Genomic DNA, 25,561 nt, shown 5'->3' on the forward strand with positions numbered 1-25,561 from the left:
TGTTGTTTGGTAATATATATTTGGATCAATAAATTCGGAAGATTCTAAAGACTCAACTCTGCTGTAAGTAGCTGTACGACCTTGAGCAAATCAGTTCCTCTCTCTGAATCTTAAGATTCTTCAACCAAATGCCAAGCTGTAACTGGTTAAAGTTCATATTTTCCATTTACCTTTTCCACTAGGCTGTACCTACCGGATAATTTATTCTTTAATATACTTTCTCTCCTATCTCACTCATCCAGCTCCTAAGCAGTGGTGCCTTAAGTCCAAGAAAATATAGATAAAAACCTTAATTATTTTTCCTTAGCTAAGGTCATTAAACCCAGAAGTGCTTTTGAGTTCTGAAGATGGATGGAGCAGCAGTACCAAAGTGACCTGGGAAATCGACTTTTCCTGAATTTAGAAATGCAGTTGCTCCTGGGTCATTGACACTGCACACTTCATAACATTTACGGAAATATTTTTTCAAGGTGCCACGTCATTAGAAAATCATTTTTCTTCACAATACATCTCAGAGAACTTTTATGTAAAATTCCCTAAAAGCCAGGAGTAACAGATCCATTGAAATGCTTCAGGCAAATAGCTATGAAATTCTATTTTGGAAATGTGACAGCAAAAGTAATAGTCTGACTCTCAAGCAAAACAATCAGTTCATGTATATGATTGGGGGAGGGCTATGCGTTTTGGTCAAGTCTTCAAACCCGGATCAGTCCCAGAACCTTTTAATTCATGGACACCTCAGCCAGGTGACCCTCAGCCATCCACCACACCTGAGTTGTTGTGACCACATCAGTACCTTTTCAACATCTCAGACCAGGGGTCACGGAAAGAGACGTGGCTGAGCGTCTGCCTGCTCAGAGGCTGGCACTTACGTCTTTATATCCCCTGCCAATGGGGAACTCAAGTGTCTCAGTACAGATTCCTTTCCCATCCTGCAAGGAATCCATCAGCCATTGAAAATGCTGTTAACACATTCCCACATAAATTAGTGGTGCAGGAAGCTGCCGTCCCTGTCCCCCATTCATCAATGGCTCTATGTACGTCAAATAAAAAGGAAGCCTTCCGCTGAAAATGACAAATAAGAACACCTACTTCAACGTCCAGATGCAGTTTGCAGAATTTATTCTTTATAGGGATGAAAAGACACCAATCCATCAAAAGCCCCTTATTCCCTTAAGAGTGTCCGTTTTTAAGTGAGGGAAGCCCGCAAGCCCACAACAGCAAACTGTTTGGTTTTGAGAAAAGCAAAAGCATGTTTGGAATTTAAAAAAAAAAAAAAAAAAAAAAAAAAAACCAATCCTGTCATCATATTTAGGCTTCGAGTGACCTCAGAGGGTCTAGGAAAGCTTTCACACCAGCGAGGCTTCTGAATGAGAAAATAATCTCTTTACAGTTTTTTTCTCTTCCCTCTTCAAGTGGCTGGAACCTCTTTTGTCAATGGCCTCCCGTGAATGGTGTAGCTAATAAGCCTATTAATGAGCTTCCACAGCCGAGTGTGAATAGGTAAATAAGCCCCAATCTGTTGAGGTTCAGAGCCGAGGGCAGAAAAGCCAGAAAGAACTAAAGGTGACAGTTTGAACTGAACCACGAACGCCAGCACCAGGTTTCAGCTGGAAGAACCGCCAGACAAGGCCCCATTCACAGCCCCTCCGCCCCCCACTGAGGCCCCTTTTCCTCGCAATTGCCCCCCCCTTTACAAAATGTCTTGAGTAGTCACCCTTTTTTTTTCAAAAGCCCTCGAGACGCCCTTCTTTTTTTTCACTCCAGTAACGATACGTCAATGGAAGGACGGAAAATGAGGACACCAGAACTCCAATGCCCCATAAGCTTCAAGGAACAAACTGCTGCTCGCCCATTGGTTCTGCGAAGAGGAAGGGGGAGGGGGTGGGAGCGCTAGCTGCCATGGGCCTCTCTCCTTCAAAGAGTTAGAATTTCTCTTTTAATAGTTTGTTTTTTTAATGGGTGGCTGTTCCTTCACCCGATAGAAAAGTTAGAGGAATAAAAAGGCTACTGACATTTAAGTGCTAATGAGCCCTTTTAACGTGGTTCTGAGCGCCCTGCAAAACTATGAATTTCATTCTTTAAGCGACATCTCAAGAATGTCCGTAGCATAAAAGAAGCATTCGAAAGGAGAAATCTACAATAGTCCAAGGACTATGGTAAGAGTTGTTAATCCTAGGATGGGCTGGTGGAGGCGGGGGATCGGAGAGCTTGGACCCATCTTCAGGGAGCTTATGACATTTTAGCTGAAGCAAAATCAGGAACCCCAGCACTGATCATCATCAATGATTCTAAACTTAGAACAGGGCCTGAACCTCCAAGCCAAGACTTCCCTGGAGAAAAACTTAAGTTATCTGAGTCTTCCATGTTCTCAACTATAAAATTAGGAAAACAATGGTACCTATCTTGTAGTACAGTAAGTCCCCTACATCCGAACCTTCAAGTTGCGAAGTTTCAACGATGCAAACGTATTACTGTTACAGTACAGTACTATACAGCTGATTGTGTTAGTTGGGTACCTAGGCTAACTTTGTTGGACTTACAAACAAATCGGGCTTAACGAACGCACTCTCGGAATGGAACTCGTTCGTATGTAGGGGATTTGCTGTAATTTAATAGAGTCACTCAAAGAATTAAATGAATTAAGGTGTGACAAGCATTTAGACCTTTTTGTCCAGATACCCCATGGTTCTAGAGCAACTCTTGGGCACGTGGGAAATGCAATGTGCTTGCTATGATTACTATTAGCTGTTAGTGTTATTCCCACCTCCTGGGACTACTGGAAAAATTAAAGCGATTCAGTGAAGAGCCGAGAACCCACTAGCACCACGTGGATATTATTTTGAACCTGGTTTTAAGAGAGTCTGGAGCCAACACTGCTGGATTCCCCAGTCCTCCTCTGCCCCAGCTGAAAGGCCTGGAGGTGCCTACCCAAGACCCCCCTAAGATGAAATGGCTGGAAGGCAGCCAAGTCATACAAATGGCCATCCAACTGGAAAGCATTACAACGCTCATTGGTACCCACTGCCCAGATGCGGTCCCAGGGAGTGGCGAGGAAGATACAGGGGGTGGTGTTGGGCAGAAGGCACTTTTAACACCAGTGAACAGCTTAAGAAAGAGCTTCTTTGAAAATGTGAGGAGCATCTGAATAAAAATTGCCACTATGCCCTGCTCTGATGGTTTGCTGGATTTCCAAATGGCTTGAATGACATGGGTAGGTCTTCCTAGGGAGACTGGGTCCAAAGGTGAGGAAGTGTGTATTAAACCATCCTGTTGACTCCCGAATTTTACAGGGGAGGAAATCAGGGTGCAGAAAGGGGAAGTGATGGGCTCTAGGCCACCACGCTGGCTGATGGCAGGGAAACCCAGAAATCTGTTCTCCCGATCAGGCTGGGATTCTTTTCAGTGGCCACGAGAGCAAGTCAGCCACTTTCATCTGTTTATGCCAGGTGATTCAGCTCAGTATAGAACTAAGATATTTTGAGTAGAATTCACTGCCTCCCAAAATGTTAATATGTCCAGAGAAATTACCCACTCCCCATGGATCCAGCCCATTTCTCCTTCGTCAGGTGTTCCAAGAAGAATCTGGGACTGTTGTGTTATGTTTCAAAGAACCTTCAAGTTCAGGTGCATGAGATTGTCTGACATCTCTTTTGCACACGTACAGTTTCATCAGCTGAATGTGCATAGTCTTCAAAACAGGGGAAGAATTAAAGGCCAACATTTTTGGTTCGTAAAATGATTCTTATCAGTGATATTATAAAAACAAATGGAAATGGAAGATTCTGAAGAATTGCTGAGGCTTGCGTTTGAAAAACGAAGGCTTACAAATCCACCCCACATTTGCTATTTGCATCTGGGTAACTGGGTCTGTTACTCAAAATGCAATTGAGGGGCAATTCAGGAACTTTGACTGTGTTCTGGTTCAAGAAAAGCAAAAATCGCTGTAAAAGATAGTGGGAGAGGACATAACGGGAAATTTTACTCTGGTCTCAACACTGTCCCCTACTGCCACCCCCATAAGCTGCAAGTTCCTACCTGGTGTCTGCCAGTCTGAACACGTGAAGGAAATTTGATTGATCGATCCACTGGTTGGCCAAACCAGCCAGATGTGATATCTGTGAAGCCCAAAGTCACAGGGCATTTGACAGACAGGCAACCTTGTACCGCAGAAACAGCACGAGGCCAGGGCACCCAAGACCTGGGTTTTCATCCCAACGTTGTCAGGGACTAACTGTCTGATTCCAGCAAAGTCATTGAATGCGCCCGCCCCGCCACCCTTGGCATCACCCACTTTCGCATACTTGAGGTCTCCCCCTTCTAGCTGCAGAGATCAATTTGTCTATGATCTCCAGCCCCTCCCAACTCAGAGCACTCCTTGCCTCTGGAGAAACAGAGAGAGGCTGTCATTTACCCATCGCTGAAGAGCGAACTGGTTACAGGAAGTCAACGTCCACTTTAAAGTATTTTGAAACCATAGTCCAGGAACCCTGCTGTTGACCCCTGTCTGCTAGTAACGGTATCTGCCGGAACAGTCCTCTAAGCCCCGGCCCATTGCTGCTTAAGAGCAATTTACGGCATGTCATTGCTTGGCTGCGGGACTCCGTGCTCTCCTTCCACTCCCACCCCGCCCTCAACCACCACCTCTACCACAACGCCTCCAAGCGGACTGGAGAGGAAACACGCAGGTGGCTTTAGCTGGTGCAGGGCAAATTAGAACGCGATCAACCATGGTGTCCTATTGCCACCTCCTGCCTCCTCCCACTGCACCCTCCGTGCCCACTGTCGCTGCTTGGAGCTGTGCTGTCCAATACGGCAGCCACCAGCCAGTGTGGTTAAGTTAAATTAATTAAAGTCAAATAAGACTTCAAGTTCAGGTCTTTGTTAACACTAACGCCATTTCAGGTACTCGAACGCCACCTGTGGCTAGGGCCACCACATTGGACAGTGAAGATGTTAGAGGAAATTGCCATCATGGCAGAACGCTGTATCGGACGGACTTCCCTGGAGAGGCTCCCTGCCTTCCCCCTCCTCCTCCAAGAGGATCTCTTTAGCCAGGGGAGTCCCCCGGATCTGCTCCTGCCTTTCTCCCCCCAACTCCCACTCGCTCTCCATCGTCTTGTGCTACCGGCAGGGTTTATTGTTATTTATTTATAATTTCTATTTATTTCATTTTTGGCTGCATCAGGTCTTAGTTGCAGGAAGCGGGATCTTTCATTGTGGCGCACGGGCTTCTCTCTAGTCGTGGCGGGCTCAGTAGCTGCCGCGCGTGGGCTTAGTTGCCCTGCGGCATGTGGGATCTTAGTTCCCTTACCAGGGATCGAACCTGCGTCCCCTGCACTGGAAGGTGGATTCTTAACCACTGGACCACCAGGGAAGTCCCTACCAGCAGGGTTTAGGGATAGGAATTCTACCCTTCGGAATGGGAAGAGTGACAGAGAGACCCAGGGTACTCTTTGATGGACAAATACAATATTACCGTTGGCTGAATGAAAGTGATGAGGTGCCTGTAGCATCACCTTCTGATTCCAGGGCCGTGAATCAGAGGGAGAAAGGCCGGCTGAACCAAGATGGCAATGCCCTGGGAGAAAGCCCGGTCGAATTTGACCTTGGACAACAATTTGGGGATAAAAGGGTTAACTGGGGGTCACTAAATCATAACACCCAGAAAAGTCCAGCCTGCCTCTCCCATCTCGCAGTCCAGGGCCTGGCACACTGCCTGGCTGGTTGTGGGCAGTTCATGAGCTGCCTTTGTGCCTACAGGCCCTCAACAGGTACCTGGTGATGGATGGTGATTGAACTTAGCCTCTTTTGGGGCTTCCTAATTAAGACGTCTGGGGACATCTACATAGGGTTTTGCACCTAGTCCATGAAGTATATTCAGAAGTTAGAGAATAAAAGCCGTTTTAGGGCAAGGCCCACCGAGCTGTGCAGTGGAAGTTACCTTTCTCCGCAAGACGCGATTTCCACAGTGCCTTCCTCCTCCCCCTTTTTCCTCTTGATTTCTGCGTTTGGTTTGGTTTGCTATTTCCCTGAGGGTGTGAGTCTACTTCGTCCAAACGAGAAAAGTTCACTTTAATAAACCGAAGGGGAGAAGAATGATGCGGCCAGGATCCTGGTCAAGTCGGGGAAGGAGACGGAGAATACAGAGCAGAAATCGTAAAACCACAAGCCCAGTAACACTTTTAGAGTCCCAGAGCTCTTGTATTTTGTCCCCAGGCTGGGGAGAAAGACCATCAAGGGGGGAGCGATTTCTTTAACAGATTTCTAAGAGCGGCGCTGAACCAAAATTAACTCCTTCGCGGGAGCCGGATGCCGGCGTGGCGCTCGGCCCGCGGCCCCGGGAGCAGGTGGCTCCAGGTGACTGAGGCCAGGGTCCCCAGGGCTCCCTTTGTTCTCCGGACTCTGCGCTGAGGCAGGCGGCGGGCGCCAGCGCCCCCGTGTGGCCAAGCGCGTCCCGTGCGCGCAGAGGGTGGCTGGGTGGGCCGGTGGCGCCCCGGCACCGCGGGGCCGGGTGAACGAGGGGCGCAGCCCGGCCCGGAGCAGGGACGATCCCGCCTGCGCCCGGCCTCTCCCGGAAGTCGTTCGGGCGGGTGATGAGCGGTTAACGTCGAGGCGTGTCTGCAGCAGGAATCCTGCTGGGACGGAATGTCTTGCCCCGATGTCTGGGGTTCGGGATGCGGCAAGGGGAGCGGGCGGCGCGGCCTCCACCGGGCCTGGCCTGGCCGAGCGTGTCCTTACCTCCGGCTTCCAACGTCCACAGCGTGGCCTCTCCCCCACATTTCCAGTTTGTGGCCGCATCTCTCCACGTGGATCAAGCCTGAGAACCACGTCTGCACGCTCATCCTTACACCAGCTCCGACGTCCCGCCCCCTGTTTGGGCTTCCGGCCCCAGGGCCCACCCGGACTGCCACCCTCCAGGGTGGGGATTTCCAGCTCCCCTCCCACCAAAGCCCGTCCGTGCCCAGATCTGGGCTGTCTTTTGAAAACCATGCACACCCCGCCCCCCTTTCGGGTTTGTTCTTTCCTAGCATCACTGCAGCTGCCCTGGATCCCCAGTCCCTTGGGATTCCGGGGCAGCGTCTCCCGCTAGCCTCTGCCCTCCGCCACCCACTCTACCCGGAGGTGGCGACCACAGTCCTGCTCCTTCATCACTCAGAGCCTTGGCGGCTCACGCATTTGCTAGAACCATGACCCTGCCCTCGTCGCAGAGCGGGTGCTTGGTGGCTGACATTTATTAGGCGCTTGCTCTGGTCCAAGCAAATGTGATCATGGCCTTATGGGTTACCCCCTATTGATTATAAGGATCCTGTGAGGTAGGTACCACTCTGACCCCCGTTTTACAAATCAAGCAGTGGAAACATGGAGAGTTTACCGAAGTCATACAGTCATGAGGTAGGGAGCCTGGCTTTGGAGCAGATGCTTGTCCCTTATGCTGCCAGGATTCCCTGAGCAGGCGGTGGGGGCCACATCAAGTCCAGGGTGGGGCGGCAGCCTCAGCTGGTGGATGGAAATGGAGGCCAATAGGGCCGATTCTTCTGATCCTTCCAGAGAGCTTGGCCATCCCATTCAGATTATGACAGTTGTGTCAATTTTTGGACTGGCCCCTCTTTCAGCTGGCCTGTGGGCCTGCAGGTTGCGCCCACCCTTGCTGTCCTGGAGTGGCTGGGAGCACGGGCCCTGAAGTCTCGAGCTCTGCCTGCCGTGGGCCTCACATCCGCACCTTCTTTCCACATCCTCCTCTGTCAAATGAAGTAATACCTGCTTAAACGAGTTTTTGTGCAGATTGAATGCGGGGCTTCAGGTAAAGTGCTTGGCTCATGGCAAATGATCAGTACATGTTAGCTGGTGTGATTATTTCCAGTCTGAACGAAGAGGCCTTCAGACCTCCTCCTCTGTAGCTCTGTCTTAACCCTGGCTTTGTTTCCTGCAACTTCTCTTTGCTGTGTTACCATGGGCAAGTGACTTGGGCTTTCTGAGCCTCTTGTGTCCTTATTTATAGGTGGCGAGTACTGGATGTCACCATGTTCAAGTTTCACCCCGAATAGCCTTGATTCCAGAAGCAGCTCAAGCTGTCTAGGGCAAATTATTGCTCACTTTCTTCTAAGGGGCTTCTCAATATCACATAGAAATTCATTCCAGTGTTGGCTCATCATGACCAACTGCAGATTCTTGGTTTTATCCCACTGAGGCATCATTTAGTCCCATGCTCGGGGAACAAGGAAAGAACCCATTCACTTCTTTGTAAGAATCCTCTGTGTGCTTCAAAACAGGAATCAAGACATTTGTTAGCCTCCTCCAAATAAGACAAGACACCACTGGGTTAGCGGTGCCAAATTTAGCTATTTAATAAAAATACAGGACACTCAGTTAAATAGGGATTTCAGATAAACAACGAATACTTTTTTGGTGTAAGTATTCCCTAATATTGCATGAACAAATATTGCATGGAACATACTTCTATTAAAAAAGTATTCATTGTTTATCTGAAATTCAGATTGTGGCGAATGTTCTGTATTTTATATGGCAACCCTACACTGGGTAGAAGGCACTCCCACAAGTTGACTGGGGCAAGTCCAAGAGAGCTGGGCGTTCTTTCCAGAGGTCGTTGGGAACTAACTGCCTTCTCCTTCCGTCCTGGACCTGATTAATTTATGTATTGGGAGTGCTATTTGAATATTTGGAGATAAAGATAGTAATCTATTATAAAACCATGCTTCCTCTTGAATGAAGCAGTAACTACAGTATTGACTGCGCTATTGGAGAAGACATGATGTTTTGCCATCAAGTGTATGTGACAGTCCCTGGGCACTGCAGCTTGCCAGAGGTCACAAAGCCTGTGGTGACGGGCCTCTCAGCCACTGTGCTTCCTCACCTGATCTCTGCCATCCTACGGGGAGTTAGTTGATGGGCAAAACACAACTTTGGTCCAAGATGGCAGCAGACAGGCCCTCTGCTACAAATATGTCCCCGCACACCTGGGCCATTTTTCTGGCTGCTGTCCGGTGCCAGCCCTTGCTACTCTACTTGACTCCATTTCTCAGAGCCAATTTTTCTGCTCAAGCCTGCTGAATTCCCAATGCTTTCTCGTGACCCCACCAGTGTCAGCCATCTGCTGTGGGTATCACCCCAACACCAGCCCCAGAGATCATGAATTCCACTGCCCATCCCTCCCATCCCCTCTGCCAGCCCCTGTCATGTCACATCATGCATCAGGGCTCACTTTACCGATCATCTGCCTCTGTCACCAATGCCTTCAGCTTCTGACAGGTAAGCCACGGATGTTGGTTTCAGTCAGACCTGGGTTCCCAGGCCAGCTCTTCCACTGAACCACTCTCTGAACTTGGACAAACTCTCTCTGTGTCCGTTGCTACATCTGTTTTCTAGATGGCGTATTAGTTTCCTACTGCTGCTGTAACAAATTACCACAAACTTAGTGGCTTGAAACGACACAAATTTAGCTAAGCCACAGGTCTGTGGTTCAGAAGTCTGGGTGGGCTCAGTTGAACTCAAGGTGTTGGCAGAGCTGTGTTCCTTTCTGGAGACTCGGAGGGAAGAACCTGCTTCCAGGTTCATCCAGGTTATTGGCGGAATTCGGCTCCTGATGGCTGCAGGTCCTGTTTCCTGGCTGCCAGGAGCCCCTCTCCACTTCCCTCTTCCATTGGTAAAGTCAGCCACAACACAGAAAGTCCCTCCCACACTGGGAGTCCCTCTGACTTCTTCCCCTCTGGCATCTCTTCTGCTCAAGCCAAAGAAAGTTCTCTGCTTTTAAGGGTTTACATGATTAGATTGGGTCCCCCCCAGTTGATCTCCTTATTTTAATGTCCATAACTTTAATCCCATCTGAAAAATCCTTTTACCAGATTCTGGGGATTAGAGGATGGATGTCTTTGGGGCAGGGGAAGGGGGCGGCATTATTCTGCCTACCGCAGAGGGGGTAGTGATGTTGTAGGGTAAAACAAGGTGCATTCGTTTCCTAGGGCTGCTGTGACAACGTGCCACACAGTAGATGGCTTAAAACAACAGGGATTTATTGTCTCACAGTTCTGGCGTCTAGAAGTCCCAAATCAAGGTGTCAGCGAGCCATGCTCCCTCTGAAACCATAGAGGAGAATCCCTTCTCTTCTGTCCTAGCTTCTAGTGGTGGCTGGCAATCCTTGGCGTTCCTTGCGTTGCAGCTCGTCGCTCCAATCTCTGCCTCTCTCGTCACGTGGCCTTCTCCCTGTATGTCTGTGTCCAAATTTCACTCTTCTTATAAAGACACTAGTCATCCTGAATGAGGGTCTACCCTAACGACCTCGTCTTCACCTGATTCCATCTGCTAAGATCTTCTTTCGAAATTAGGTCACATTCACAGATACCGGTGCTAGGACTTCAACAACTATTCTGGGGGGGGACGCAATTCAACCCCAACACAAAGTAATGCCAGAAAGGCACCAGGCGTGGGGCCTGACCGCTGGCCGGTGCTTAATCAATAGTAGCAGTTGGCATGCACAAGTGAAGTCTCAGACACACTGGGTGACCATGGCCATGGACGGGGCCAGCTGGTGCGTGTGTGGCAGGAGCCTAGAGATCACACTTCCTTCTGCCCTGCCGTCCTGACCGTTCTTTCCAATCTTGTGCTCAGCTTCACCCCTCCCCCCAGCCCTTTACTCAGGCTGCTCCCTTGCCGGTGATGCCTCCTCCCTTCTCCCAGGCTGTCCAAATCCACATCTCGGCCGCTCTTCAAGCCCCACCTGTTCTGGAAGGCCACCCCCACCCCAGGTGGCTGTACCCATTGGTAGGTGGGGCCAATTAAAGATGGAGACTGGAAAGGCTATTCCATCCCGAAAATCCCGCTGCTCAGCTGGCTGGAAAAAGAGCCTTCCTATCAGGCAATGCAGGTCAAAAACTCAAGGGAGACACAAAGATAAAGCAAGATGCTGACTCAGTGGCAGAAAGGTTCAGAAGAAGAGTAATTTTCAGGCAGGAAATTGCACCCTCTGCCTATCCTGGTCTGATAATAATCCATCTTGTAAGTGCGAACTGCTCTTCCTAGAAAGAAGAGCAATTAACATCCAAACACCCTGGCCAAGATAGCGTTCCAGGGCCATAATTCTTTGGGGGTCTGCACTACATACAAGTCACTGGGTACTGGCTGATTACCACCCTTGCACATTTGTTAATATTACGTTGGCCTGACTTAAAATGCAAAGGAGGAAAGGTTTGATAGATTCCATCAGCAGTGCAGGAATCTCACTCCATTTTTTTTGTACCTCCATGTTTAATCAATTAGAACACGTGCAAACGCAAAGCAGTCCCCAGCCACGGCAGAGTCTGTGGAGAGTGCAGGCCTCAGCGCTCACTCTCTAGAACGACTTCCAAACACTTGAGCGTCCTGACCTCTCCTCGTTTCCGGAAACATCCTTAAGCTCACTTCCCCCAGCACAGATGGGAACAGAGCTGGGCGGACGAGGGACAGCTGTCGCTGCCGGAGGAACAGAAGAGACAGGCAGTCTTGTTTGGGGCTGAAAGATGCTCCAGAGGGAAGTCACCATCCCCCTCAAGACACGGCCCCTCAAGGCTCTCACCTGCAGGGTGAGGGGCTCCCAAGGGCCAGGCGGATCACCTTTGCATCGCGAGGATCTAGCACGGGGCCTGGGCAAGATCACTATGGGTTGGCTGAAGAAACAAATAAACTGAAGACCTGGGATTCCAGGCAGCCAGAGAAGATTCTGGAATGTGCCCCTGCTTGCAGTCGAGAGTGGGTCTCAGCCCCACCTGAGTCCCAGGATGCAGGCCTCCACCTCCCATGGTCATCACCTGGGCTGGCCCAGAGCACAGCAGGCAAGAAATGCAGCCACCTTTCAGCTGTAGGCCCACAGCTCAGAGCCGAGTGCCACAGCCCCGTGGGGCAGCCGGCGGGGCGGGGTGGGGGGGAACCGTTTGCAGCTGTTTGTATGATGTGTATCTGGTAGATAAATAAACTTCATTTTCCAGGGCTGCCAATCTCTAAACATGCAGAAATATACATTCGCTCAGAAACTTAAAAAAAAATAAACAGACGTGGTGATGTTTGAATCTTCCTAGCATCAGGGCCCTGGGTCCCAAGCTACTCGCCTTTCAGCTGGTGAATAAACCTAGTTTATGGATCCCTCTTATAGGCCTGCGTGTAAAAGTTCTGCTCGGAGGAAACGCTCCCTGTTAGGACGTGGGGGAGGGACGGCGTGAGCAGCAGGTCCGCGTAGTGCATCTCCAGGCAGGCCCACGGCACAAGCCAGGCGACCCTTCGCATAGCCCAGGAGGCGGCCCCCAGCATCTGCTGCTGCCAGCCTCAGCTCACCCTGACACGGGGGAGTCAGGTAAGCCAGGTGAGAAGCCACCCAAATCTTTTAAGCTGGGACCCCCCACCCCCCGCTTTATTGTGACTCCGAGGCACCTTAGACAGGCGTCTGCCTGCCTCCATCCCTTCATGGGACACGCAGACAGGAGAAGGAGGGAGAAGATTCGGTTCTGGGCTTCACCCCGTCTCCATCTCAGGCTAGAAGGTACCTGGAGATGCCCTCGCCATCTCTCTTGCTCTGAGCCGTCACAAAGACAGCAGGTTTATTCTTATGGTGCCGGTCCACAAAGCCTGTTCCCACAGCAGCCCCCGGGAGGCCCACAGGGTGGCCGTTCTTTCATTCATGCATTTGCCCACTGGTGCATCAGGTGACTGACAACCTGATCAGGACCGGTCCTGGTCCCGGCGCCCATCACACAATGCTGAGCAAGACAGTAGCCTTCAAGGGGCATAGAGTCCAGAGGACCCAGAGGCCTGGTTTCAGGAACTGGAAACCCAGAGGTGTCAGGGAATTGGACCAAGGTCTCACCTAGTAGGTGACAGAAAGAGACCCAGAGTCTGGGTCCGATTCCCCGATGGAGGGTCTTCCTACCATTCAGTGGAGTTGCATCCTAACCACGGGGTTTTGTGTTAGGAAAGGGGAGTCGGTCGAGAGGGGGAACAGGGTCAGAAAAGAGAGAGGAAAAGAGAGAAGTGAGGGAAGAGTGGAGGGGGAGACAGTTTAAATGGCTCAGGCCACACGCCCCACCATTTGAGGCCTGAGGTGACAGACAGGTCACACCGACAGGTCACACCGTTCCCTCCGTCATGATCCTGGGCCCCTGTCACCGTGCCAGCGCCTCTCACTCCTGAGGTGACACCCCTTCCTTGTCCTTCTCGACAACGTGGCTCCAAAAAGCAAACCCACCACTCCCTCTGGTGCCCAAGGCAGTAGAGAACAGCTCCAGCCCTGGGGACAGCCTGGTGGTGGGGGACTGACAGAAATGGCGCAGTCTCCAACCCTTCTCCAGGGATCTCTGAGGGTCCTTTCACCTGCATTGTCACATTCGCCACTAACTTTGGACCCTAACGCCTCCCGACCCACACGCCCAGGCAGCAGAGGCCACCAGGCTCCGGCTCCCGGAAGGACACCTGGGCCTGCTGCCTCTCCTGTCATTCCCCCTGGCTCCTGTCACACAGCCAGGAGCACCTCGAGGACTTCAGTGGGCCCGGAGGAGCACCCATGCCCCCTCGGGACCGTGGGCCTTGCTTCCTCAGCCTCTGTGAGCGCCGGCAGCCTTGGCTCTCAGCCGGGCCCCCGTGGGGAGCTGGGCTCCACTGCAGACGCCCTCCCCTTCCCAAGGTAATGTCACCTCCAGAGGCAGCCCACGTCCAGTGACTGGGCGTTAGAAGGGTGGCCCATTAATTTGGGGGCTGAAAGTCCACGTGCCAGGAGCCCCTCAGTCCCGCAAGAGTTGGCCACCATAGCTGTCGCACAAGGTGGGCACCAAAGGCCTGGCCCCTCAACCAGCAAGAGACGGCTCTAAAGGGCCACCCTGGCCCCAGAGGCTCCTGAAGGGCTGGCTGAGGCCTTTGCTGTGGCTGCGTCGGAGCTCACTTTGGCCCCGTCCTACCTCCGTCGCTGCCCCACGGATGCGGGTCCCAAGGACACGTCCAGTAAGCTTCCTGTGTGCCTCGGAGTCTGTTTCATGGGGATCCGACCTGAGATAATAGCGAAAGTTGAAGTTTGGTTTGGCAGTGCCAGCTGAAAATTGTCACTCGCCGTCTGCCTCTACAAGGTCACTAGCCACTGCAGTCGCTGACCTTCCACACCCCCTGAGAGGAATTCAGGGTGGAGATCAGGAATGAGGCCCTCTGTGCTCTGGGGAAAACTGGCAGAACAGGGCTTCAGAGAGTGAGATATTTTTCAGGAGGAGGTTTTATGAGCCCATGTCCTGCATCTCCTCAGATCTAGAAAAGCACTAAGATCATGAACGGAGACATCTGCTCCTCGTGCCCAGCAGCGGCCTTCTGCTGAGACGTGTGCTTGACTGCACACACCCCCTTCACTGAAATCATATGTAACACTGACCTTCCGCCACCTCTTCGGAGCAGTTCCTCGGAGCTCTCTGAGAGGCTGGCTCCCGGGCTGTCGTCCTCATTTTGCCCCAGATAAAACTTAACTCACAACTCTCACGTTGTGCGTTTTTTTTTTTTTTTTTTTAAGTTGACAGCAGTCACAGATGTCACAGCCAGGCTCTCCCAGGGGCAAGAAGGAAGGCGAGATTCCTAGCCTACTTTTCCCCTTCTAGAGGCTTCTATTCTTCCCTCCGTGCCTCCTTTCCTGCCCCGATAATGCAGGCTTACTTGACATAAAACTGGATAAACTCTTACTCCATTTAGCTCTGAGCTGGCATCCCTAGGATTGGCAAAGACATCTGGAGTGTTGCTAAAATGGGCCTGCAGACATGAGACAGTGGGGAACAGCATGGAGGTTCTGGGTATCCCAACCCTGCCTGATCTTCCCTCACGCCAAACACAAATAAAGAATACCTTTGGCACTTTGTGGCCATAGGTACCAAGTTTTGACTTAAAGAAGCATCTGGCTGGTTGGAGGTCGAGGCGGGGAAGGTATGTAAATACCAGGTAATCCATATTACAAAAATAGTTTGAGAGATTGGCTGAGGGAAAGAAAGGCTTCCGGATGCCAAAGTGAGGACGGGGATTGCCAGGTGACACTGGACCAGGAGCATCACTGCCTGTGTAGTAAAAGGTGGATGACAGGGTCTACATGGTTCTCCTGGTCTCTGACACTGAAGAATTCACCAACCAGAGGAGTTTTCATTAGAAATTCACATCTTGGCTAAACACTGCACTCTATAAGAAATGGGGAAGACACATTCCCAGCCTTCAGAAGTCTTGTCAGTAAGCCCATCTTCGGGTCGCTCAGTTATCCACTGTCACATAACAGCCCATCCCAAAATGTACTGGCCGTTGTGTGGGCTGGCTGGGCTCAGCTGGGGGGTTCGTCTGCTCTGTGCTAGTGTCACCAGGGGCTGCACTCATCTGGAAGCTGAACTGGGCTGGAATGACCACTCTGTCATTCACTCATGTGGCCGGCCATCTGTACTGGCTATTGACTGGGTGCTCAGGTGAGCTGTCCACAGAAGCACCTGGGTTCCCCGTCCCCCCACCCCCAATGCATGTATGTGGCTGCTCCATAGGCCTCGAGCATCTCACAGCACAGCACGGTGCTCCAAGCAGGAGCTCTGTAAGTGAAAGCAGAAGCTGCAAATCTGTGAAGACCCAGCTTGGAGGTTCCATGGCATCACTTCCATCACATCCTATCAGTCAGAGCAAGTCAGACCAGTCCAGATTCAAGGGGAGTGTAGAGCGTCTTCACCTCTTGATGGGAGGAGTGGCAAGGAATTCTCAGCCCATTTTTAATCCATGGGGATGGAGAATGACACTCCACTTTGGCCCTGTCGTTATGGTGCAAAAGACACCAGTGTGTGGGCTTCAGACTCACAACAGCCTGGGAAGAAGGATCAGTTACATGCCTGTCCTGGATTGACATGGAACTGGCAGGGAGACCAAAGGCTGGAGGCACAAAGTCACGGGAATGGCGGAACATCTCCATCTTTCCCTCAGTGGCTAAGAAATGGCAGGGGGAGCGTGGCTTGGCTGTGAAGCCCATTGGCCTGGCCATCTTTTTCTTTTCTCCTTTTGAGTCTGAACATTCCTGATGCAAACAGGAAGCCCTCATTGAACACGGATGCCTACTTTAGGTCTACTGGTGAGATGAGACTAGGAAATACCCTTCCTCTCTGCACTTTTCAATCCCAAGCTCCAAACACATTTCCAACACCTGTTTTCTCTGTGACAGCACTGGATCTAAAGAAAGTGGAGCTTAAGCCTAGGGTTTAATTCACCTGTAGTAAATTTAAATCAACACAGATAGAGAAAGGAAAGAGAGAGCTGCACACTTGCTTTTGTTTTTGTGTGTGTGTGTGTGTGTGTGTGGTACGCGGGCCTCTCACTGTTGTGGCCTCTCCCATAGAGGAGCACAGGCTCCAGATGCACAGGCTCAGTGGCCATGGTTCATGGGCCCAGCCGCTCCGCGGCATGTGGGATCTTCCCAGACCGGGGCACGAACCCGTGTCCCCTGCATCGGCAGGCGGAATCTCAACCACTGTGCCACCAGGGAAGCCCTTGCTTTTGTTTTTTAATTCATTTTGCCCATTTCCACCTGATTTCACATAAACAGACTGCAGGTAAGGCACCTTCAGCCCAGCAGGGATCTCTGAGCTGAGCCCCTAAGGAGCCCCCTGCATACCCAGAAGGCCAGTCCAATCAATTCCTTAGAAAAGCACAGGGGATAGGTATGGGTGTCAGAAATAGCTTGAAATGCTCCCCAAACTAGTAGTGTGAAAACCACACCAGATTTCCAGAAAGAACGTTCTCATCCCCAAGGCAATTGCAGAGCAGGTGACGGCAGAGCTGTAGACTACGGCCCAGCGGGGCTGGACAGCCAGCCTGCTCTACGTCTCCACCCTCCACAGTGCCAAGTGGTAAGCCAATCTGCTGTCTCAACGTATTCTGCTTCCTTTCACAAGGTTATCCCAAAGCAAATTTCAAATCAAACCAAATGAAACAAAAAAGGTGGTCAGTCTCCACATCAAGGCATATCTGGGAGGTAATTGGAGCATTTGATAAAAAGGCATCATGTGGACCAACATGCAGTAAATAACCAAGAAACTGCAGACAAGTTCCATTGACTTGTAGCTGTGTGTGTTTAGTCATTCAATCGACATTTATCCAGCACCTGGGTTGCCAGAGCTAGGGACAGCGGTAAACACGAGCAAGATATCCCTGTCATCTCAGAGCTTGTGGTCAGGTGGGAATGCAGGTGATCACTAAGTCATTACGAGCGGGAAGAGGGCCACAGAAAAGAAAGGCCCAGGGCCATGTGAGAACGGCTCCTTACTGCAAAATTTCATCATGTTATCCATCCTGTGTATCACTGAAAATCACAGCAATTTGGATTCTGCAGGTATAAACCAAAGTCCTGGGCTTCCCTGGTGGCGCAGTGGTTGAGAGTCCCCCTGCTGATCCAGGGGACATGGGTTCGTGCCCCGGTCTGGGAAGATCCCACACGGAGCGGCTGGGCCCGTGAGCCATGGTCACTGAGCCTGCGTGTCCGGAGCCTGTGCTCCGCAATGGGAGAGGCCACAGCAGTGAGAGGTCTGCATACCACAAAAAAAAACAAAAGACAAAAAAAAACAAAGTCCTATCTGAACAAGTAATACATTATGAACAAATAATTCCAGAACTAATGCTGTCTGCTGCTGCGTTTTGATTGACACAGTTCCACACATGATGAAATGACCCCCAGCTACAAAATATCATACAAAGATTTGGAATTTCACACCAGTAAGTGGACACTTGACCACAGAGAAAAACAAGCCACCTCTCCATGACCCACCCCTAGAGCCCATCATTCCAATGACCCCACCTTAGTCCACTCGGTCTGCTGTAACAAAAATACCACCAACTGGGTGACTTAAACAACACCTATATCTGGAGGCTGGAAGTCCAAGATCAAGTCACCAGCAGATTCGGTGTCTGGTGAGGACTCTCTTCCTGTTTCATAGACAGCCGTCTTCCTGCTGTGTCCTCACGTGGGGAAAGAAGAGAGGGAGTACCCTGGGTTCTCTTTTATAAGGGCACTAATCTCATTCACCAGGGCTCCACCCTCATGACCTAATCACCTCCTAATATTACTTAGGGATTAAGTTTCAACATATGGATTTGGGGTGGGGGGACACAAACCTTCAGTCTATAGCTCTCACCAATGCTTCTCATTTTTCTTTTGCTAACAGACAGGGCTAGCCTGGGGAGGTAGAGGCAGGGCTGTCCCAGCTCAGCCACTGGGGGCCAAAGGCAGGTCACTGCCCTTCTCTGGCTGCAGTTTTCTCATCTGCAAATTGGGTGGGGGAAGGACTGGTGGACCACGTTCTCTCACTGAGCAGGTCTTCAAAGCAACAAGGAGGCAGCTGCAGGCAGGGGAGGTTTCCCCTGGAGAGCAGGTCCTGATCCCCCAGCCACACTGTTGTCCTAGGGACCATCCTGCTGTTGTTACCTGTTTCGTAGGACAAAATGCTCACCCTATATGGCTGGGGCAGGTTGCTCTGCCTGCATCGCTCTGTGCCCTGACCATGGAGCCCCATCATGAAAGGCAAGCAACAGGAGAGCTTTGGGCTGTGCTCTAAAGAAGGCGAGGGTCAGAACAAGAAGGCTCGAGCTGAGAGTGCCCCCAGGCCAGCCCCCAGCAGAGGCTGAGGAGGAGCACCCTGCCCCCATGCAGGACACCTGGTGGGGGGCCCTGGACTGGGTGTGCCAGCGTCCCCTGATCTGGAACCCCAGGGCGATGAACACCGGATGACGTGTGTCATCTAGGTTGGGTTTCCACATCAGACTTCATTTACAAAGAGTTTCCCTGCTGAGACAAATGTGACAAGCATGGCGCTAGGTGACTGAAGGATCCTTCTGATGAATCTACACCCATTACAGTTAACCTGTGAATGCCACACATTTCTATCAATGGACCTTTGTGACAAATAGTGACAAATAGTTCACAGGTGAGAGCAGCTGACAAGACCTGCTTTAGGAAACGTCAGCCAACCCACCTCCTCTTTCCTTCTTTAGTGCCCTCTCTCCATATTCATTCATTCATTCATTCATCCAACCAACTATCCAACCCACTAATAATTTTTGTGCACCTGCCTTGTGCGGGGCTCTGCCCAAGGGCCCGAAGGATCCAGTATCGAATAAGACAGTATCTTTGCTGCCCCCTAAAATTTACCTTCTGGAGGAGACAAAGCAATAAGCAAGTAAATAAATAAACACAGCAATTGCAGCTTGGAACAAGGTGGGGAAACAAAACAAAGTGATGAAAGTCACTTTGTTGGCCTTGTCGGCCTCCGAGCCTCAGCCTTCTGGGCGGGCAGTCACCGCTGGAGCGGGTCTCCACTCACCCAGCAGAGCCTCTGAAACTTCGGTGTGCACGTGGAGCCTGCTTGTAAAAATGCAGAATCCGATTTGGTTGTTCTGGGCTGGGGCCTGAGATGCTGCATGTCTGCCTAGCTTCCAGGGACCACAGAACACTGAGTACTCCCTGCAACCCTGACAAAGCAGCTTGTCCTTAGCAGCCCCCCATCACACAGGGGCTGTGGGAGAGCTCAGAGGGGTCTCCACCAGGTGCCAGGACCATCAGGAAACTTAATTAAATTTACCTTTGCCTGAAAAAATATTCTGTTCCAGCTGGGTGTGTGGCGTGGAGGGACAGCTGAACCATGGAAGGTGGATTTGTGATGGACTGCTTTGTGTGAACTGAAGCCATGAGACACATCTCTGCCTCAGCCATTTTACTCTCCTTCGATCTGCCTCTTTTCATTCCTGAGACTTGGAGAGCTGAATTCAGTCCCCGGGTCCCCCAGGGCGCTCTGCCAAGAGCACCAATTTGGACTCGATGGCACTCAAGCCTCGGCTACATCACTGATGAGCATCCAACCTCCCGGCCCTGGTGGCCCATCTGTACAGGGGCCAACATCACCTGCCCTGCTTTCCCATCAGAGGAAACAGACATCATTAACAAAACGAGCAGTCAGGTCTAGAAGCCTGGAAGGGTTTACCCAGACTTGAAATAGACAGACCAGAATCCTTAGTTAGGGATTTGAATGAAGGTGGTTGAGAGTCAGCCGTGGCTTGTAGTTCTAGGGGACTTGGTGCAGCATAAACAAATCTGCAGCAGTTAGAGAGAAAGACAGCGATCGGGAGTCATAGAGAAGCTTTGTATAAACATCACGCAAAATGGGTGTGTAGAACAGTGCCTGACACACACACAGGGGGCTCTACTTCAATGACCGTGTAGGAGCATAGAACCAACATCTCCCCACCTCTCACCTTCATCCTCCCATGGATCCTACAGGATCCCTTATTTTTTCCTTTGTCTCAAAGTCCCCTTGTTCCGGGTTGAGCCATCCAGTTGTATCTGAAAAGCTGTGCTGTCTCTTTAAGCCCCTGGTAGGTCTCCCTGATTTTCTTTGGCATCAGGGTTGGGCATCTCTGGGAATCTGACCCCCATCTGGGTGTGATAAAGAACAATTATCAACCTGGAACATACCCTGCACCAAACATACCTACTTAACTGGTGCTTTACTTAAGCTAACATTTCACATTACTTTGGCCTCCCCAAAGCATCAAGTAGAAAAGGCAAAGCTCGTTTACTGCAAGATTCCTTGAGGCATGGATGGGCCTTGTATGCACCACACATGCACAAAAGCCTCCAGTGTGTGCCATGGGCACGGCCTAATTAATGATGCTTTTACTTATTAGCAATAACCAACTTCACATGCAGGGCTTTCTGAACTGGTTTCTGGAACTGTCTTCTGACCCACAGGACCAGAATAGAATAACAGGCACTCTGTAAAGATTTGTTGAGTGACGGACAATGTGGAGGCCGTCAAGCATGGTGGCTAAGAGGGATTGAGACTCTGGCTTCAGACAGACCTAGGATCTGGGTCTGGGTCTCAGTTCTGTTTGTCATTCATTACTGGTGTGACCTTAAGTTCTCTACACTTGTGTCTTCATAAACTTAGGTGATTTGATGAAAGTACAATATTAAATGAAATCACATTTATAAAGCACATTATCTGGCAAACAGTAAGTACCTGAAAAATGTTACCTTTTAAAGGTGCCCGAATACGCTATTGCCCAAACAGGGACACTTTTAGCAGCGAATAGGGAGCTATCATGATTACACCAGAACAGCAGGCATCAACCAGGACTGTCCAGGCAAGCGAGGGCGTCTGGTCACCCTGGCTGTTCCTGTCTCATACAGGAGATCCTTAGAGATCATCAAATCCAACCTACTTCTTTGACACGTGAAGCTAGTGAGCTGGTGAGCCCTGGGGAGGTTAAGAGTGACCTGAAGTGACACTGCTTCCTAGCAAACCCCAGGTTCAGGGTCACACTGCAGATGCTAAGTTCCTTGCCCTCAAGAACATGAGCACCGCTGAGAGACGCTGTAAGGCACTGGTCTCTAACTGTCACTACGTTTCTGCAAGACCCCATTTTGCAAAGGATGACAGTGAACCTCCGAGAAGTTAAGAAACTTGCCCGAGGCTACACAGCAGTATGTGCAGGTGCTGGGACTGCAGACATCTCCCAGACTCTCGTCCACTGAAGTGTAAGCCATGGCTGCATGGTCTGTACCAGCACGAGTGGCGGTGAGCATGCTGACGTCGGCTGTGATACCAGTGACGTACTTTGAGTTCACCCATCTTCTTTCAGTGTGTCTCAGAGCTCACCAATTCATCCTGATTATTGGTGCGTGACACAGACATCCCAGTCACAATTCACTGCTCCCTCACCTCGCTCCCATACACGTCTCTATCATCGTATAATTACCCGTTCCCCGTGTCTGTTTCTAAAGACTGCACTCTATAGAGAAGGATGCTGCCCACAGGGGTGTTAGGCTGAATGTCATTGTTCTCAGTATCTGTCACATTGCTGACAATCCAACAGGAACTACCAGTGATGCAACTTTCCCAATTTTCAAGACATGAAAATTCTCAGAAAGGGCCCCATGCATCCCTGCTGTGATGACCTACCTCCAGTGCAAAGTGACGGGTGAGAGTTCCTCCTGAACAACTGAGCCTAGTTTACACCTAATTGGTTTCCTCATCCAGGTCTTTTTTCCTCGTGGACATTTGCATTTCTCTTTTAAATCCGGGAGAATCACCATTTATCTCATACATGTGAGGGGGCCGGCTCGGCCTGGCTCACAGGAGCCAACTTTGTGCTACCGTTGCCAAGGCCGCATACAGGGAGTTCACGTGGATGGCTTGAACTTGGCCATGGTGGGAGTATTTGCACCACAGAAATCAGCAGATGCTATAAATCAGGGCTGCTTCTTCTTCTTTTTTATTCTTTTTTCTCGGAGAACCAGTGGTTTAACGTTTACAGCTCACCACTGCGTATGTGGCACCAAACCCTGCCTGATTGCTCACGTCACGTGCTTTTCATCACCTCAGTCCCCCCAAATTTCTACCAGCTCTCCCAATTCCTCTGCCCTTCCCTGGTAACTATGGTCAGTCAACGTACCGCGGTTACAGAAGGTACACGTATCATCTGGAACAGAATCAGATGAGTCCGTTTAGCACGCTGCTTGTAAAACTGTGTTTATAGAACCTCTTTCAGATCCAGGCCCAACACAGGCCTTTACTTGCTAAAAACATTATCCAGTTCCCCTCCACTCCCCCTCCCACGTCCTACACCAAACGTGATCATCACATTTTGTACTCTGCAGCGCGCCCTGGGTCTTGTCAGGGGTCCACACATGGACTGAGTTTCTTTTAAACAGGCTAAAGTTTCCCAGCTCTCAATTCCGTCTTTAAGCATCTGATGAGGGTGACAGGCACACACCACTTCCAAGCGAGGCTGCCGAGAAAAGGACAGGCAGAGCCCCGCAGCTGAAAACCTCTCCTTCTGCGGAACGCTGATTTACGGAATTAAGTTACGACCTGACTGTTTCAACGCATGGTCACAGGCTGTGGCAAACCTCTGAGGCTGAAATTTGAGCTGCCGCTCTGCAGCGCGCGTCAAGATTTCTAGCAAGCCTGCTCCAATCGCCCGCCCCGCATCTCAGCACGACCTTGCATTTTGGTCAGTTTCCAAGCACCAGGGCTCTCCGCGTAACGAAACATCAAGGCTGGGCTTCAACTGCCTTTCTCCACAAACATTTCTTTATGGTGGTTTTAAACACCAGAGATAAAGTTGACCTTGAAGAGAAGTCTTTATGTAACTCCACGGTCCTCCCCGCTGTTCTGACTCTGTTAGAAATGATGGTTTGGGGCCCTGCCTGTTTCCATAAGACGATGCAAAGCCTTCTAAAGCGATGAACCAATCACGCCTTATTAACTTCTCTGTAACTCAATTATTTTGGAAACAAAATGAAGAGACTGGAAAAGCTTACTAAAAATAGTAAGCCACTGCGTTTCAAGAGCTGGCTTTAAGACAATTAATTATGCAGCAGCAGTAATGTTCTTAACCATCTCTAAAGGAAACTATTTGCTCACAGTACTGGAAGAAACCAAGCAAGCACTTTGCCTTAGCTCCGCATTCTAAGCTCATTATGTGGGGTCATTTCGGCCTGGCTGTTTCCTGAGTCTTACTGAGGATGCGCTGAGTGGGACTATGGGAGGTGGAAGCCGTATTTGGGCCACCTGGGTGTCATATGAGAGAAAGAATTCAAGCACATGCCTTCGATGGTTGGCTTCCTTCAGTGGGGAGGAAAGTCCCAATACCCACCCGATTTCCCCTGCTATCTGTGAGGATGCACGGGCAGAGAGATTCTGCTTCCAGGGATTCATTGTGTGTGATAAATTTGGGACCCAAAGTGAACACGCTCATTCATATCACAAGTGTTACCATAATTTTTCACCATCATCCTGTTTCAACACTTACTACATAGATGGCTTGCATTTATTGAGTGCTTGCTGCATACCAAGTACAAGTCTAAGCACTGTATGCACATCCACTGTTTTTTTTTTTTTTTTTTTTTTTTTGCGGTACGCGGGCCTCTCACTGTTGTGGCCTCTCCCGTTGTGGAGCACAGGCTCCGGACGCGCAGGCTCAGCGGCCATGGCTCACGGGCCCAGCCGCTCCATGGCATGTGGGATCTTCCCGGACAGGGGCACAAACCCGCATCCCCTGCATCGGCAGGCGGACTCTCAACCACTGCACCACCAGGGAAGCCCACAGTTTTTTTTTAATTGTCGTAAAATGTACACAACAGGAAATTTATCATATTAGACCTTTTTAAGTGGACAGCTCATTGGTGTTAAGTTCATTCACAATGGTAAGCAAGCATCACCTACCTTCAGAACTCATTCATTACCCCTAACTACACACAACTACTCTTTAAATCCTTATCCCCAATTACGGATGGGGAAACTGTAGCAGAGAGTGGTGCAGTAACTAGTCCAATGTCCCACAGCTCCTAAGTGGCTCTGACTAGGGACAAACATAGGGTCACACACACCCTCACAACTCTAAGTAGACTGTGGCCCTGAGAAGGAAAGGACTTGTCCAAAGTCACCCAGACCATCTGTGGTGGAGCTAGACCCCCATTGTCACCATCTCTTTCTGTCTCAGCATTTTGCCCCAAAAACAACACTTTGAATTCAGAGATGCCTGAATATGGGGGGATACAGGTTGTGAATTAATGTTCTGATATAGAGCTGTGCCCCCCTCGATAAAAGCAGCAGGTTTTATGTCTCTAAACCAGGGCCCAGCAAACTTTTTCTGCAAAAGGCCAGCTAGAAATACTTTAGGTTTCGTGGGCCATATGATCTCTGCTGCCACTTTTCTTTCAACCCTGCAGTTGTAGCAAAAGGAGCCATAGACGATCCTGAAGTGAATGGGCGTGGCTGTGTTCCGATACAACTTGGATTTACGGACACTGAAATTTGAATTTCACATAACTTGGATTGTGGTAAAATAGACATAACATAAATTGACCATTTTCACCATTTTTAAGTGCACAGTTCAGGGGCATTAAGTACATTCACATTGTGTACAACCATCACCACCATCCAGCTCCAGAACTAGTTCATCATCCCAAACTGAAACACCGTGCAAACTAAACAACAACTTGCCCCTCCCCCAGCCCCTGGCAATGACGCTGCTACTCTCTGTCCCTATGAGTTTGACTACTCCGGGTACCCCATGAAAGTGGAATCATACAACATTTATCCCTTTGCGTCTGGCTTATTTCACTGAGCGTAATGTGAATTTCATACAATTTTTGCATGTCACATAATATTATTCTTCTTTGGACTTTTTCAATGATTGAAAAATGTAAACCCTTTCTTACCTCACCAGCTATACAAAAGCTAGATGTGACCCGTGGGCCACAGTCTGCCAACCCCTGATCTAAAGAAGGTTTTCACAAATACAAGTCTGACCGTCTGCTCTTTACCAATCCCTAAACTAAGGCACAGAGAGTCCGAGCGATCTGCCTGTGGTAACACAGCTACAAAATGGCCAGATTCAAATCGGAAGCTGGGAATCCACACCCCCAGTTTGGTACTGGAACAAAGAAGTAAAGTTTGGATCCCTGAGTTTTCTCCCCCAAAGTGGTTCCATGCTGAGTGATTCAGTAGCAGTTACATCGTTGCTGGGGAACACACAGAGG

This window comes from Hyperoodon ampullatus (genome assembly GCF_949752795.1).
Source record: "Hyperoodon ampullatus genome assembly, chromosome: 1".
Classification (NCBI taxonomy): Eukaryota; Metazoa; Chordata; class Mammalia; order Artiodactyla; family Ziphiidae; genus Hyperoodon; species Hyperoodon ampullatus.